Source organism: Tripterygium wilfordii, unplaced genomic scaffold (assembly GCF_013401445.1).
Source record: "Tripterygium wilfordii isolate XIE 37 unplaced genomic scaffold, ASM1340144v1 ctg80, whole genome shotgun sequence".
Taxonomy (NCBI): domain Eukaryota; kingdom Viridiplantae; phylum Streptophyta; class Magnoliopsida; order Celastrales; family Celastraceae; genus Tripterygium; species Tripterygium wilfordii.
Window position 1 is genome coordinate 1 of NW_024056419.1, and position 15,795 is coordinate 15,795.

The window sequence follows — 15,795 nt, forward strand, 5'->3', positions numbered from 1 at the left end:
GGCAAATAGTCGAATTTTATTGGTCAATATTTTCTGACGTGGAATTTTTTTTTTAAAAAAAATGACCTGTCAATTAGTTTGATTACCCGCCAAACAAAATCGACCTTTGCATTATTCAAACTATAGGAAGTTATAGTTGTTTCAAATTAGTCACCAAAAGAATATTAAACTCAAAGCAGTCATTGAAATATTTAAATAGCATCATGCAAGTCATTAAAAGGCTACATAATAGTTAGTCCCAAACAAAAGTAGATGCTTGTCAAAGCTTCAGGAATGGAACATACAAGTCCTCAAACGCATTAGCATAATAGTACTTAAAGTTCCCATATTAACAAGTAGCAAATAAAATCAAGAACTTCCACCTTCAAGCCCAACTCCAATCATTGTGATCTGCATTGTTTGCTGCATTGTTGCCTGAAGGACTACTCCCTTCTTGAGCTGCAGTAACAATTGATGAATATCTGGAAGTTGACGTTGCAGCTTGTAGTGTATGTTGTGATACTGCCCTCCTTGCCCAAAGCTTGTTCCGCACAGGTGCACATCTTGTTGGACCTGGTGGGTGTGAGGTTGATGCTCCTCTGCCAACTGGTGTTTGCGAGGACTGTGTATGTGCATTGGTTTGCTGCATATATTAGACATATGAGGATGTAAATTACATTTCACAAACAATAAATGAAATAGTTCAAGACAGATAATTGCATTCTAATACCTCCCTCCTATCTGGTCCATTACAAGTCCTTCGATTATGCCCCTGCACTCCACATTTAGTGCATTTGACAATTGGATATCTTCTTCTCAAGTTGCTTGGTGTTACTGGCTCATCAGTGTCCCTTCTTCTCCTCTTCTTTGGCCTCCCAGGTGCATTGCTATGTTTGGGAGGCAGAATTGGATCACCTCCAACCCTTGGCCACATTGTTGTTCCATTGGTTGGCATCACAGAAAATTCATATGCCCTCATATATGCTTCCTTGGTGTAACAGTCATTCACAAAGTCCTCTGCTTGACGTTGGACATACCCTATTGCAGCCATGGCATGACAACAAGGTATGCCAGTAAGGTCAAAGACCCTACAAGAGCATGACCTGTCCCAAAGATTAACAACAAACTATCAGGTCTCTTGGTCACTTGGAAGATAGAATGGTCATTGTCCCCAGACCAGTGTGCTGTCCAGTAAGCACTACTTGCCCTCTCAATTTCAAGCTTAGCAGCAACCCTTGGCACTATCCTTCCATGGTATCTACTCATCTTCCTCCTCAATTTGACATGCCTATTCATTGCTTCTAACCTCAATTCCTCCAACAATGTTATGATGGGCTTGTCTCTATACTCTAAGATCTTAGCATTGTAACTTTCTGACATGTTGTTAAGGATTGCATCATTCTTTGAGTGTGTCATGAAGAATGCTTTACACCATACATTGGGTGTGATATCATGCAACCAAATATAAGCAGCTTCATTCAAGTTCCTCATCTTTTCTATCTCCAATTGGAACTCTTGGTGTGTTGTTGCTTTTGCACACTTGTAGAGTTCCCTCTTATACTGCAACCCCTTAAACCTCTTTGAGAAGTTGCTGTATATATGTCTGACACAGAATCTGTGTTCAATTCCAGCTCCTAACCTTTGCAAAGCAGGCACCAATCCCTTCTGTCTATCAGACATGAATGACCATCTGTTCTCTTCCATAGGTCCAATGTCTTCAATTAATCTATTCAAAAACCATGTCCATGATTCACCATCTTCCTTACCAACAACTGCCCAAGCAATAGGAAATATGCCATTATTCCCATCCTGGCTAACTGCTGTCAATAAATGTCCCCCATACATACCCTTCAGAAAGCAACCATCAAGGCCAATGAGTGGCCTACACCCAGCCCTGAAACCCCTTTTTAAAGCATCAAGGCAGATATAAATTCTTTTGAAAACTGCTGGTGTGTCTGGAGTTGGTCTGTCAACAATGTTCAGAAAGCAGAACTCCCAGGATTGCTTCTATGGACCTCAAAACCATAATCCCTAAGCCTCAAATACTGCTCTTTATGTGTACCATCAATCATCTCTTGTGCAATTCTCTTAGCCCTAAATGCATGTGTTCTATTAACCTGGATGGACAGATTGTCTTTGATCCAGAGAACAAGATCAATGCTTTTGACCCTTGGTTCACCCCTAACCTTTGGTAAAATTTTTCCAGCCAGCCATCTAGTTGAAGCTTGTTTGACTATAAATGTCCTACTGCAGTTGTGCCTGTTGACAAAGGTTTTAATTTGGTATGTCTCTTCACCACCAATCTTGGAGCACCAAATTCTAAATGGACAACCCTCCTTGCACTTCACTTGGCATCTTTTCTTGTCATTTCTATCAACTCTAATCTCTCTTCCATTAGCCACTGCATAGTCCCTGATTGCTTGCTTAAATTCATCTAAGGAAGTGAAGATCATCCCTAACTCAAACACTACATCATGCATCTCAGTATTTGTATTAAACTCTGGCATTTTCCTTCTGTCACGTCTCTGCCCAATCTCATCATCAGAAGAATGCACACTATGTAACTCATCACTAACATAGCCTACTTCAAAATCAGGGTCATCACTATCACTTCCATGTTCATCATCTAGAACGACATCATTATCTAGACCAACCTCATTTACAGTATCTTCATCAACCTCACTATATTCATCATCTTCCTCACCACTCTCCAATTCAGAATCATCACTGTCCTCCCCATTGTCCCCATCTGATCCATCACCCAAAATCTCATCTTCACCTAAATTCTCAGCAGGCAGAACTTGTTGTTCGACACTAGCTAGGTATGCATCAAGTACATCATCATCAAGCTCATCATCTTTAGAAATTTCACCTTCAACCTCATTATCAACTACCCCACTATTTTCCCCAACTCAATTATCTTTTATAAAATCACTTGGGACCACACCATCTGTCATTCTTCCTGACAAAAATGAGACACCATGCAGGTCATGCATAACAGTACATAAACAATTAACAGTACATAAACAATGAATAGAACCATAAACAAACAAAAAAGGGAATCACCCTTTTTCAGAAACACTAGGGACCACCAAAAAAACCATTTTCATGACATTATGGGACCACACTTAGCATAAATTACTCCAGATATGAGAAATAGAGTAAATCCCTAACCTCCAATCGAAACAAAAAAAAAATCACAAACTCAAATAGTAACATCGAATCGCAACAACAACAAGAGGGAAAGTTCTAACTATTACAGCAAGAGTACATACCTAACGATCGAGTAGATCTCGATGATTGGAATCGCAATGACAGTAGGGATGGGATCGAGCAGCCTCTTTAGGTCTTTCGGTCTGTGATTTGTGTTTAAACTGAACTCACGAGCTAAGTTTATGTGCTTAGGTTAAAAATGGGGGGATAAAAAGATTTTTTTGGGTATTCTCGCGCCAAGAGATGCAACCCTAAGACACGTCAGCATCCACGTCAGCAGATGATGAGTTGGGTGCCCAGTTGTCATCCAAATAAGCACAATCAATTTTGCAAACATTGACTATTTGCCACGTCAGCGGAGACCCTGCCCGAAATTGTATCAATTCTGACCGAATCCCCTAATAGTCTCATTTTGGAACAATGGGTGACCACTTTGTAACAAAAAATCTTTTGATGCTAAATATGAACAAAGCCAATCTTTCAGTAACTAAAAGTATAATTAACCCTTTTTCTGTCTTTGCTCAGCAAGATCCTTAATTTGCTGAACTGTAGGATCTTCAGGGAGCACAGTTGGATCATAACCAACTTCAACAACATCCCACAAATTATGGGCCATTAAAAAAGCTTTCATCTTGATGTTCCAAAAATCAAAACGCTCACCTTTGAATACAGGAGGTGATGGGAGTGAAGAAGCAGACATCTCCACGAACTATTCTACAAGTCCTGTTTCCAGCAAACAACTTCCTTCACACAGGTCCTCCAAGACCAAACTTCTGCTTCGATACCACTCTTAATAACAAAGAACACAGCAGAATTCTATTGAACAAAAACTCCTGAATCTCACTTAAAGAGAGGAAAAGAAAACTCAGGATAAAAGCTTGAGGAGAAAAGAGAGTTCTGGAAACTGTCTTTATATTTCAGTTAAAAGAAACAAATATTCACAAGTCTTTTTATACTAAGACAGAACCGACTTAAAAATTCTAGAACAAAATACAAGTTTCCAGACAAAATACAAAGTCAAACCAGTAGAGTCTTTTAAGACTAAATACATCAGAAAACTATAAGAAAAGGCTTCATATTCCTAACACTTCCGCATGCATGCACCCAGTGTCCAATCCCAAGAAACACCACCGGATACAAAAGCTTCCCGAGGTATTTTTGCTAGTTTTTATTTGCTTTTTGTCTTTTTTGTTTGACTTAGGGTGCAACCACGTGTCTTCATTCGTGCTATCTCCTCACAGTGTTCCTTTCACTCAATATGAGAGATTCAAATAAGATGTTGTATGCTGTCATGCATTCCAAAGAAGAAAAAAGATGTTTACGCTGTAATGAATATTTATATACTACTAGCATCATCGCTGCGCCGATGGCGCAGCTCAAACGCTCTCAGGACAATTCACACATGATATGACACCACGTTGTTATCAGAAATTGAGCAAGCAAACTTGTCAGTAAATTTATTTTCAATTTAACAACACGAACAATATCTTATTTGCAAGACAAATAGATTGTTGTTTACTGTAGTCTTTTACCTTGCTGTTGCTGCTGAATGTAACCATGAATTTCATTCGTCTTCTTTTAAATTCAAACCATTTAACCCCTAAGCCAGATCACACCCATTACTGTAGAGTTTGAACTATGTGTACTCAGTGTCAATATTCTCTTTACTTATCTGTACATTATTCTAGTTTTTTGTCCTACGCATGTGAACCAACTCAATCCCCTACTTCTCCTTGTGATGGTTTTAAGAAGCAATGATGACTGACAGTATCGTTCTTGATCCTTTGGAAAAATAACCCAGCTAGTCAAAAAATAGCCCAGCTAGTCAACCCAGGTTCAGTGAGAACAATGTCAGAAGCACTTCTAGCAGCATCAGCTCCAACAATTCCAATATATGCCTTCTTCAAAGCAGGAACATTATTAAGCACCAGGAATGCCACCCCAACTAAAAGAAGTCATCTATAAGACAAAACAGCAGTAAGCTGGAGAAAGTTCAGCTTGCCTACAAAATGATGACCATTAATGAACCAGAGATATTTTTTCAATCCCCAGAATGCTAAATTATATAATTTGATAAGCAAGAGAAGTATACCTTCCCATCATCAAATTGAGCACGATAAAACTGTTCGAAAGACCCCTCCCCAATGTTGTCAGCATTGAAGCTGCCAGTAGCCATCTGCAGATCTGCTATTGAATATGATTTTTAAAAAGCAATGTAACAACAAAAATGCAATTGACAAATGATATTACTGTATATCCAAATGAAAATAATCATATTTGTGTCCACATATCAAAGAATTCAATGAATATGAATCCCTGAATACCACTGCAAATAATCATATTTGATCATAATGCAAGACAGGAACACTGATTGATAAGTGCGACCACACATACCTATGACTACTTGAATAAGTCTCAATTTCTATAAAAAATAAAAAGAAAAAGAATAATTCACAATTTCATTATTAACTTCACAATACATGAAGGAAATCATAAGTGAACTGAAATATTTTAATTACCCTCAAGAAGAAACCCCAAACCCCATAAGAAGAGTTTAGTCCCAGTAGTTTGGTACTTGAGTTTTCTTGCTTCCTTCCCAAAATTCTAATCTATCTTCGCCAATCTTAAGTCATTTTATAATGAAACCAAACGGTCACATAAGTTCGAAATATTATAGAAAATGTGAAAACAATGTAGCAATGATTAATATTATATGTTAACCATCTATTCATACTAATACACATTAAAGCTGCAAATTCAGCAAGAAAATAGCATCAATATTGCTTAAAATAAGCCGAAGCACATACACATAACAATTGCATATGCTAGAAAAATAAAAAAGAAAATAAACAAAACACACATGATGATATGTATTCCATTTCAGAAGAGTCAATCTGCCCTAATATTTATAATAGGGCAACAAATACTCGGTTTATAATTATTAGTGCACTGTCCAATTATGATGATACCCTGTGAACTCAATACAGGTTAATGGGGAGTAAATGTTAAAAATATGATAAGGTAAATAAAAGACAATAAACAACCAAATACACAAAAGCAAACCATGGTCAGAAACGCTGTCACACTTGGTTCGAAACAAATGATAGGGGCTAAACTCTAACCAATCCAATTGATTACAAATATCGACAAAACCTAGCTCATTACCATTCGCACCACCCAAACCAAGACATAAAACTGACACAACAATATGAATATTTAAACTATAACTGACTGGATTTCAAAAGGGAAAAAAAAACATTCCAAACAAAATCCATGACATGTTTTGACTTGTTTCGACGTCCCTGCATCGCCAACCACCAAGCAGCTCACAAATATTATACTTGATACATTTATTCATACTACACATTTAAATTTGCAAACTCAGCATCAATGTAACTTAAAATAAGCCAAAGCACATACAAATGACAACAGCATATGCTAGAAGAACAAAAGGGATGAAACCAACACAATAACCATAAAATATTGTATATCAATGAAAACATGTTATTTTCTTAAACATCTGCTTATTTGCCGCTCTTTTTTTTCACTTTTCTTTAAAAAATCTGATATCTTCTCTCCTTTCCAGTTTTACTTCTTTGTTTTTTTTCACCTCACTCTTCAATTCCTACTTTAACCTTTATGTCTATCGGTTTTGTTTCTTTTCGTTCTTTTCATCTTCTTCCTTCCCTTCCCTCCCCTCCCCTTTTGTTTATCTGCCTTTTTCTTCTTTTTCTTTCGGGCTTTCAATTGCAGATCCATCATTGAGTAAGTAGTACCTCAGAAGATCTCTCTACCTTCTCTGGTGGCATGGAATGAGACACTTGAACACGTACCTCTCGGGGAGGCAAATAAGGCTTCTTTAAAGTGTCAACCTCTATATAACCAACGAAGCAAATTAAGTCAATAATAAACAATTGAAATGGACAATGCAACTGACACTCTGCAAATTCTAAAGTCCTTTATGGGTTTAGATACGAAAAACCTCCTCCTGGATCAGGATAGATAAACCAATACATTCCCCTTAAATATGAAAATAATTTCGCCTATTACTTTAGCCTGTTTTCCCCCCAATTGTTGACTATACTGATGATTTGTCCAGTCTATAATCCATACTTATTGGAAAACATCATCATTACTATATAGTTGAACTTGCACTAATTGTCACTATAGTGATAATTACACACGCAGTCCACTATAGTCCTATTTTCATTGTTCTGTTTTTCATCTGTGTACATTATTCTAGATTTTTTTTATCTGTACAAAGGGTGAAAACAAAATTAACAGTACCAAACCCATTGCTTTAAAAAAAAAACCTCAGATTCAAGACATGGTACTGACAAAAAAAGATAAATCAATCATTTTGTATTAAATTAAATTTAAAGATACAACCAAAAGTCCTCTTATCAGAAAATTAAATGCTAAAAACTCAAAATATCTCACCTGTGAATAGGATTTGACGACACCACAAAACAACAACCGGTTATAGTCGGCTATCACCAAGTATTCTCCCCAAAACGGCTTCTCCAGGTAAGATGGCACCGTTCTTTGCAGACAAAAAACCATGGTACGTAGAGATCGAAGGCATTGAAGGGAGACATAGAGACGTAAATACCAATTACTCGGTCAATCGAATATCCTCCCAAGAAAATGAAGGAAAAGCTTCGATGAAACCTGATTAAAAGAGGGAAAACCTAATGGGTATACACGAAATCAATGTAATGAGGAAACTGAAGGAGAAATACCATCATGAACACGCCTTTACAGGTGTCCCACAGTTGTACTTCATTGACAAATAGTTTTTGTGTAGATTTAAGCACGTGTACACCTTTACATTTGAAAATTACGATTTCATTCACACACTACATGTTTATTGAAAATACCAAACTACCCCCACCAAAAGCTTACACACGCGAGTAGAGTTTAGATATCAACTCGCCAGGAAACAATTCTGAATAGGTGTCAACAAGCCAGGCTTGCCTCACCCATAATAATATATAGTATAGATAGATTGTTGTCACCAAAAAGTGGCCCAAGATGGTAACGAGTTATAGGTGTGCCAAGACTTATAGTTTCCTACATTAATTTGAATGAAATGCACCTAATGTAAATAAGACTTCTATCTAGACGATTGAACGAACTATCTTGGGACCTTAATAGTTCTAGATTCCCCAACTCCACTGTAGTGCTGTTGAGATTGGAATGAAAAAATAAATAAACACCAAGAACAATTTAGACAACGATGGTTGACATTGAAACTTGACAATGAATAAATACAAAGGAATTTGGAATGAACAACATGATATTTGCTCGAAATTGACAAGGATTTGGAAAGTAATTTAATGCTCGGAAGCTTAAAAGTGTCTTTGGGCTTGAGTTTTTTTGTCTGTCAGTTTGACTGTTTTTGTTTGTTGTTGTTGATTGTGTGTGTTTCTTGTTCTGTCTGTCCACCGGCTTTTATAAGCCATGTCTTGCGCGAAATTCTCCCTCCATAGATCATGATCTTGTTGCAGTTATCCCCTCATTTGTGTCATGTTCTGTCAATTAGAAGCCACTACCACCTCTTCATATCAGTTTTTCCTTTACTTTTCTCATAGGCTGCCACGTGGACCACCTTGTTGTAACTGCCACAACTTCTCCCACTTTACACGGAATATTTTCAACACACTCTTTCTTGAGCCATGCTTCTCAGCAATTGAGCTTCTCTTCCTCTCCAATATGGGCTTATAGGCTACATCATTCCAAATCATAATAGGTTGCATCATGGACTTTGCACATGTTCTAAGCCCATTAGGCCCAATATATTTTTGGTGCCAACAACTATGTTGTTTTGAAAAACGTCAATTTATTTCTGCACTATGGGGGTTTGGAGGTGAACGTTGTCTTGGATGATTCGAGCTTGTGCTGAAAAGGATTGTCGACAATACAAGCTCTATTATCAAGTTGGAGTGAAAAAAGGATAAAAGACAGGCAAAAAAGGACTGAGCAATGTTAATTAAAAAGGATTTGTTGTTAGCATCATATGAAGAACATCCTTTTAGGTGGGATTAAACAAAGTACACAGGATCATGGTCACCTCGAGTCTAGATATTTGTATAGGTATATGTATGGATAAATGTATTTTTCCTATGTTTTAACTAGTTTGGTATTGTTTCTTGATGATCCTCCAACTTTTCACTTCTAAGCCCCTTTAGTTGCCAAACACAGGTCCAGCACATGGAACATAAAGATAATTAGTACTTTTGTAGTCATTTAACATGTCATTGGTGGCTTTGCATTTTTTATTTTTTCGCTTGTCCTTTGGCAATGGCTTTATGAGGATAGCAATGGGATGGCTGTACTTTCCTCTGTAGATCTATGCAGGCACTGATGTTGGCATGTAGCTCCTTGTAACCATGATATTGTCTATCGGGGGAGGCAGATGTTCCTTTCTTAATGGAGGGTTAGAGGGAAAATAATGTAACAGTGTCCCCATTGCCATGATCCTTTTTTTTGTAAATTGTTTTCCACATCATACATATTGCCGCTAGTATGCCCTAATCTAGTTCTAGCTTTTTATGTGGTGCATCCTTGAAATTAAACTAGCTCCATGTACTTTATAATATTCCATTTGATTGTCTGGAAATATTCTACTTGTTGACCAACACCACTACTGCCATTGCTGTTTGGAGAGGTTACAGGAGATGGGTTTTTGTTAATTTTTTTAAATTATGTCGCGCTTGGATCAACCTATAAACTTTATGTTCGTGATTAAGGATATGGTGGTGGCCGTGGCTTAAGAGAAAGAGTTTGACGTCAAATCCTGGGAAGGAATTCTCGGCCTACAGATTTATGTTGTTTACACTTTTTTTTTCCTTTTTATTAAATGTAGTTTTTGTTTAGTGTTTTAACTTAATCTGGTTTAAACTTTTAATTGTATTAATTAATATTTTTTTGACTTAATTACACAGATCTTTGTTTTTTGTTAGCCACGTCATTAACTCCGTCAAATTTGGACGGTTTATTAACAGTCAACAGCCACATGGGCACGTTGACTGCCCTAAACTAGGCAAATCTGACCGATTATGCAATTTGGAACAAATTGAAACAAAAAATCTTTGGCTGTGCAAATTGAACATGAAAAATCTTTTAGTGACCAAAAGTGATATTAATTAAACTTATATTATTAAAATTGTGGGGTCCACATTAGTTCTTGTAAAAAGTCAAAAAGTTAATGATTATGTGGGCCCCACAAGTAAAAAAATAAAAAAAAATATGTGGAATGTATCCGCTAGAGAAGCTCCTACAAGGAGCTTCTGCAGCGGTTCTACTGTAGCCGCTGCACCAAACGAACAGTGGTGCCGACGTGCCGTCAGTGGAACCGGTTCCGGTTCACCAAACAGGCACTACGTCAAACGACATTTGTTTGGTAAGAACTTCTAAACTACAGTTGATTATGTCTACTACGCTTACTGACAGCGAGCTTCCCACTGCCATTTTCAAATTCCTCTTCTAAAATCACTGGCTTGTTGCTTCCACTCTTGTTAATTTCTAGATGATTGACATGCCAAGTTATTGGGTCAGAAAAAGGTTACATTACATTCAGACGACATTTTTTTGGTAACTTTCAAAGTCGAACTACAGTTGATTATGTTGACCAAATCAAATATCCAACCTAAACTAAGCAATTAATCAATCAACCAACAATATCAAAGCGATAAAAGGGACAACACACAATGATATATGTGATTTGGCACGCGAAGGTTTACGTCCACGGGCAGAGAAAATCAATTTCATTATATGGGAGAAGTTTACAAACAAGAGACCATCCAATACATGTAGAACAAGCCTACTCTAGATGTTATATTGTTAAGCTCTCTCAATCAGAAAACCAATGGATGAGACAAGAAATAAAAGAAACTGACTTACCCACATGGCAATCAGAATCCCATCAGCCGCTCTTTCGCTTATCTCTTGAATCCCTTCACTCTCTCTCAAATGTTCCCCTTTATAAGTGTTCTCTCTGTTTTTCTTTGTAGACGGCGCCCCTAAACTAATTTGGGTCGAAATCCTACAGATCTCCTATTTATATAGCCATCAAAACAGTTTGGCTTGATAGACCCCGATTGATCGGCCCAGGGTCCTGGTCGATCGGGAAACACAATTGTTTTCAAAAACTTGCTCCTGGGTAAGAACTATCCGGCAGATAGATATGTGTCCGCACAGTCAACCCAAAAAACACCAAAACAAGCCTAATTTCCCCAGATTATGCCATGATCATGTGGAAAGCTGTCTTATGAGCAGGCTCCATGAAAATTTAACGTCTTCAAATAGCACAAGGAAACAAAAATCGTGCTACAGCAAAATCATGTTTATTGATTTCGAGGTAGAAGAGGAAGCGCACGGTTATCATGAAAGTTAAACACTTATGAGACCTAAAGCCGAAAAGGCTGCACAAAAAGAAAAAATGGGAAACAATCTAAACTAATCTGCCAGTTAAAGGAGGCCCTTTCAAAATTAATAAAATCCGAGACTATTGGATATTTTTTGTTAATTTTCATGGGATCAACCGTCAGAATATCTTTCAACGAGTTCTTCCAAACAAAAAGTTTTAACATGTCTTGACATGCCTTTCACCTTAGATCCTTATATCAGTTTCTTTACAGGAGAACACATTTTCCTTTCCTGTGCTCTACAGCCCACCATGCTCGACATCTCAGCACTTTTGATGAGTGACACAACATGGAGCCAATACCTTCAAGAGTGAGGTCATCCCGGGTAGATGTCAGCCAGGTGCCTACATAGTGTTTCAGTTGCCTAGCACCACCAAAAGTAGAAAAATATCTACCAGTCCGAGTGACGTTCTCTTTGATTGTTTCAGCAGGCATTATATGAAGCATCTCTTCATCCTCGATCATAGCCATGGCTTTCACATGGAAATGTTACTTTAGGGATTCTCTAGTTTCTAGAGCACTGCATTCAGCAAAGGAAAGGAGAAAAAAAAATCAGCTAACATGAGAAATGCAACATTTGAGCTACAACTACAAATAAGGGAAACAAGAGCTAGCTTATAAAAACAAGGTGCTTATACTCGATGTAAAGGATTCATTTGATATGATATAAAGAAGAATATGATGATTACTAGGGGAGTTCATAACATTACTTGCGTGTAACAGTTATACATTCTCTGTCTAAAAGGCCAACTAGATGCCTTTTGTGGACTTCAGCATGCTCCAAAACAACTGGAACTTGGCTCATGCCAAGCCTGTCCATGATCATTTGAGCAGAAAGAAGGTCCATATTTGGTATGGCAGTCCATGATACTTGACATCTTTCACCATTTGATGAACACATTTCAGATACTAAAATATCCTGCAACAAGAAGAGTTATAAGTGATGATACATGTTTGCATTTGTCGAATAAAGTATGTGTATTAGATATGTATTTTTCATTAATCTAGTGTTAACATCAAGTATAAGGAGTCGAAAAAATTAGTCCATCGAAGGTCCAAGCTTGTTTTGTGAAGTAGGGTAAAGGTAAACAACACCCCTTGCACACAAGGCTTCTCTAGTGATTGCGGGGTTGCAAAGTCCCGCATACCGCAGAGATATAATAGCCCTGGTTACACATAAGTAGCCTGCGAAGACTTTGCAAAAAGTAATTAACGATAATGTTGAGTGCCAACATCAATAGGACCTGTTATTCTCTTCTTGTTTCCTCCGCTTTCCTCATCTTTCTTCCCCCTAATTATAATGCCATTTAATACTTTCCAGCTCAAAATAAAGAAAAATCACATAAATATCAGTTGCCGACATAATAAATCATTATTGTTATATTCTATTGCTCCTTATCTACTTCATCATTTGCTTGATGATTCTTCAAGATAAAATTTAATTTGTCCTCTCCTTGACATATCATTTACTTCACAACTGGAATTTCAAAAGTACTTGATTTACATCATGTCATCAACTTACAATAAAATTTTGTTCAAATGCTTTGCTACAGATATATGATAAGCATACCTTGAGTTTACTGCGTTTGGCTTTTGCAACTGTACTGAATTCTCTAATATCAGTAAGCGTCAGCAAACCAATCAAAAAAGTGTCATCATCAACAATCATTGCACAAGACTGCTTCTCAACAAGCATAAGATTCACTGCTTCTGTAAGTGAAGAGGACATCAGAACGGTGACATATCTTGTTCTCATGGCTTCTGAAACAAGAATTTTCTTCCCAATTGATATTTGACCACTACTAGAATCATCCATGCACAGTGAGCATTCAATTTCGCAAAGGTTGGTCGAGTAAGGTGCCTCTTTGGAAACAGAAAAACCCGAAGATAGTTGCTGCGTCAAATAATTCTGATTTTCTTTAAGTTTTCCAATCTCTTTGACATCCTTTCGTGTTGTTTGCCCAGATGTAATCAAAGAGGAAAACCCCACAGCTCCCAGTAGTGGTAAAACAATCCGATAGTCCTGTGTCAGTTCAAACAACAGCAGAACTGCAGTAAGAGGTACCTGACACACTCCGGCAAGGGTAGCAGCCATTCCAACCTGCAAAATGTAGTTCCCAAGACATACACAATTTCAAATACTTTTGATTTTTGGATTCCACATCTTTTTTTTCCTCCACAATAGAAAATTAATTCGAAATATATTGCAACTTAAGTTTAAAGCATAAAAATGGTATGTAGAATTTATAAAAAAATGACCAGGCCATATGCTTGGGGCGATGCCACTTCCAAGATGGAAAGATCAAATGTTGGATATGACTGAGAGACTGCAAAACTAATAATTTTCCCATATGCCATTCCCGTTGCAGCGCCAATAAAAAGAGAAGGGGCATAGTAGCCTCCTACTAAGCCAGAAGCACGGGACAGAGAAGTTGCAAAAATCTTGACAGCCACCAGCTGGAGCAATAGCTCAGCAGAGAGGCCTTTCACGAACGGTCGAGATTCCAACAAGATGTCAACGTTCTCAAATCCCCAGTAAAGGATTTCGGGATATGCTAATGCTATTGTTCCAACAGCTAGGCCACCCAATACAGGCACTGCAGCTTTTGGTATCCTGAGGACCTTCTGAAGATTCTCAACAATTACCAACATGTATGATGTGCTTCTAGATAAGGTCAATGACACCAAGCCGCATACAATACCCAGCAGCAAGTACAGTGGGAGTTCTGAAATAAGAAGAAATGCTCTAAATGTAAACTTCATAATACTTCGAAATTCATAAGAAAAAGTTCTGGGTTATGCCATTATAGGAGGTTTATTAAACTGAACTGAGTTTGAATAAGTCATCAAAAACATTATCAGTTTTTTTATGCTAAGAGTAGCCGATGCTTGATTACAACTAGTCGTTTGTTCCCATTCACAATGCATTTGAAGCGAAGAAAGTAATGGCACCAATAGTAGTGGAATCAACAGGTCTGGTGGGTGCTTGTGTAAAGTTTTATAGCCAGGAAAAATGATAAGTCTACCACTAGGCGAGCGGAAATCATAATCTGGGACCTTGAAGGCTGGTTCCGAACCAAGACCGACTTCTGACACTACAGAAGCTATTACAGCAGAGAGTATAACCATAGAGGTTGTATTGGTAAGTGACAGGGCTGAATCTGATGGTGCTGGCCATAAGACTGACTCCACAGCAAAAAAACAGCCAGCAACAGCGGCATTGAATCCTGTGGACAAAAAGAAACAAGTAACTTGAATAAAGAGAACACAAATGCATTAATAATTGGCACTAAGAAGAGGAACATACCAGAAGAGATTCCAGCAGCAGAGCCTGCGGCCAAGAGGGACAGCTTTCTTTGAGAACTTTTATCAAACAAAGAGCCAATTCCCTTGGCAATGGATGTGCCAATCTCGACACTAGGTCCTTCCGGCCCCAATGAGTTACCAGTGCCGAGAGTGACACAGGCGGCCAACGCTTTCAAAAAGGGTCCAAGTGCAGGCTTCATGTAACCATCGGGAAGGGACGGATATTCTCGAAGCAAATTCAACAAGCCTACAATGAAGCCGCCACAAGCGGGCACCAAATTACTCGAGCCCACACGGCCCGGATGGGCTCCTCTCTCAGCCAGGAGGCACCTCGATAGGGAATCCCATCCCAGAAGAAGTCGCGTATATCATGGACGGCGTTGTATAAAGAGCACCCACACCGATACCTGTGAGAACGCCCACCAAGCAAGACGATATTATTGCGGAATTGATCAGTTCTGGCGGTTGTTGATTGATTTCATTCGTCTCCTCGGACTCGGGCTTTCTACGTTCAGGTTCAGGCTGTAGCTGAGAATTCGGAGGCCTCCAAACACTAGTTATCCCCAACTCTTTTTTGTAGCGTTTTCGGTATGTGGACAGAGAGAAGGAAGAGCACAAGAAGTTCAATGATAAAGAAGAACAAGGTATTAGAGAAGGGATTTCGCTGACATGCTTCTGTGAACCCAGCAAGTGCACGAATGCACAGTCCATAGTCTCCCGCTACAGGCTTTGCCTATTTTTCGTTCGCCATCCCTATCCATCTAATATATATCCAGGGAGGCAAAGACACGTTGAGTTTTTTAAATTTTCCTAATTAATATTCACCGACTTGTTGATTTTTTTTATAAAAAAAATGTAGATTTGTTTA

The 15,795-nt window shown here is 38.2% G+C and overlaps 1 pseudogene; it reads right to left on the reverse strand.

Moving 5' to 3' along the window:
- Positions 1-11,568: 11,568 nt before the first annotated feature.
- On the reverse strand, positions 11,569-15,683 carry LOC119994969 (annotated as a pseudogene).
- Between the last annotated feature and the right edge of the window lie 112 nt (positions 15,684-15,795).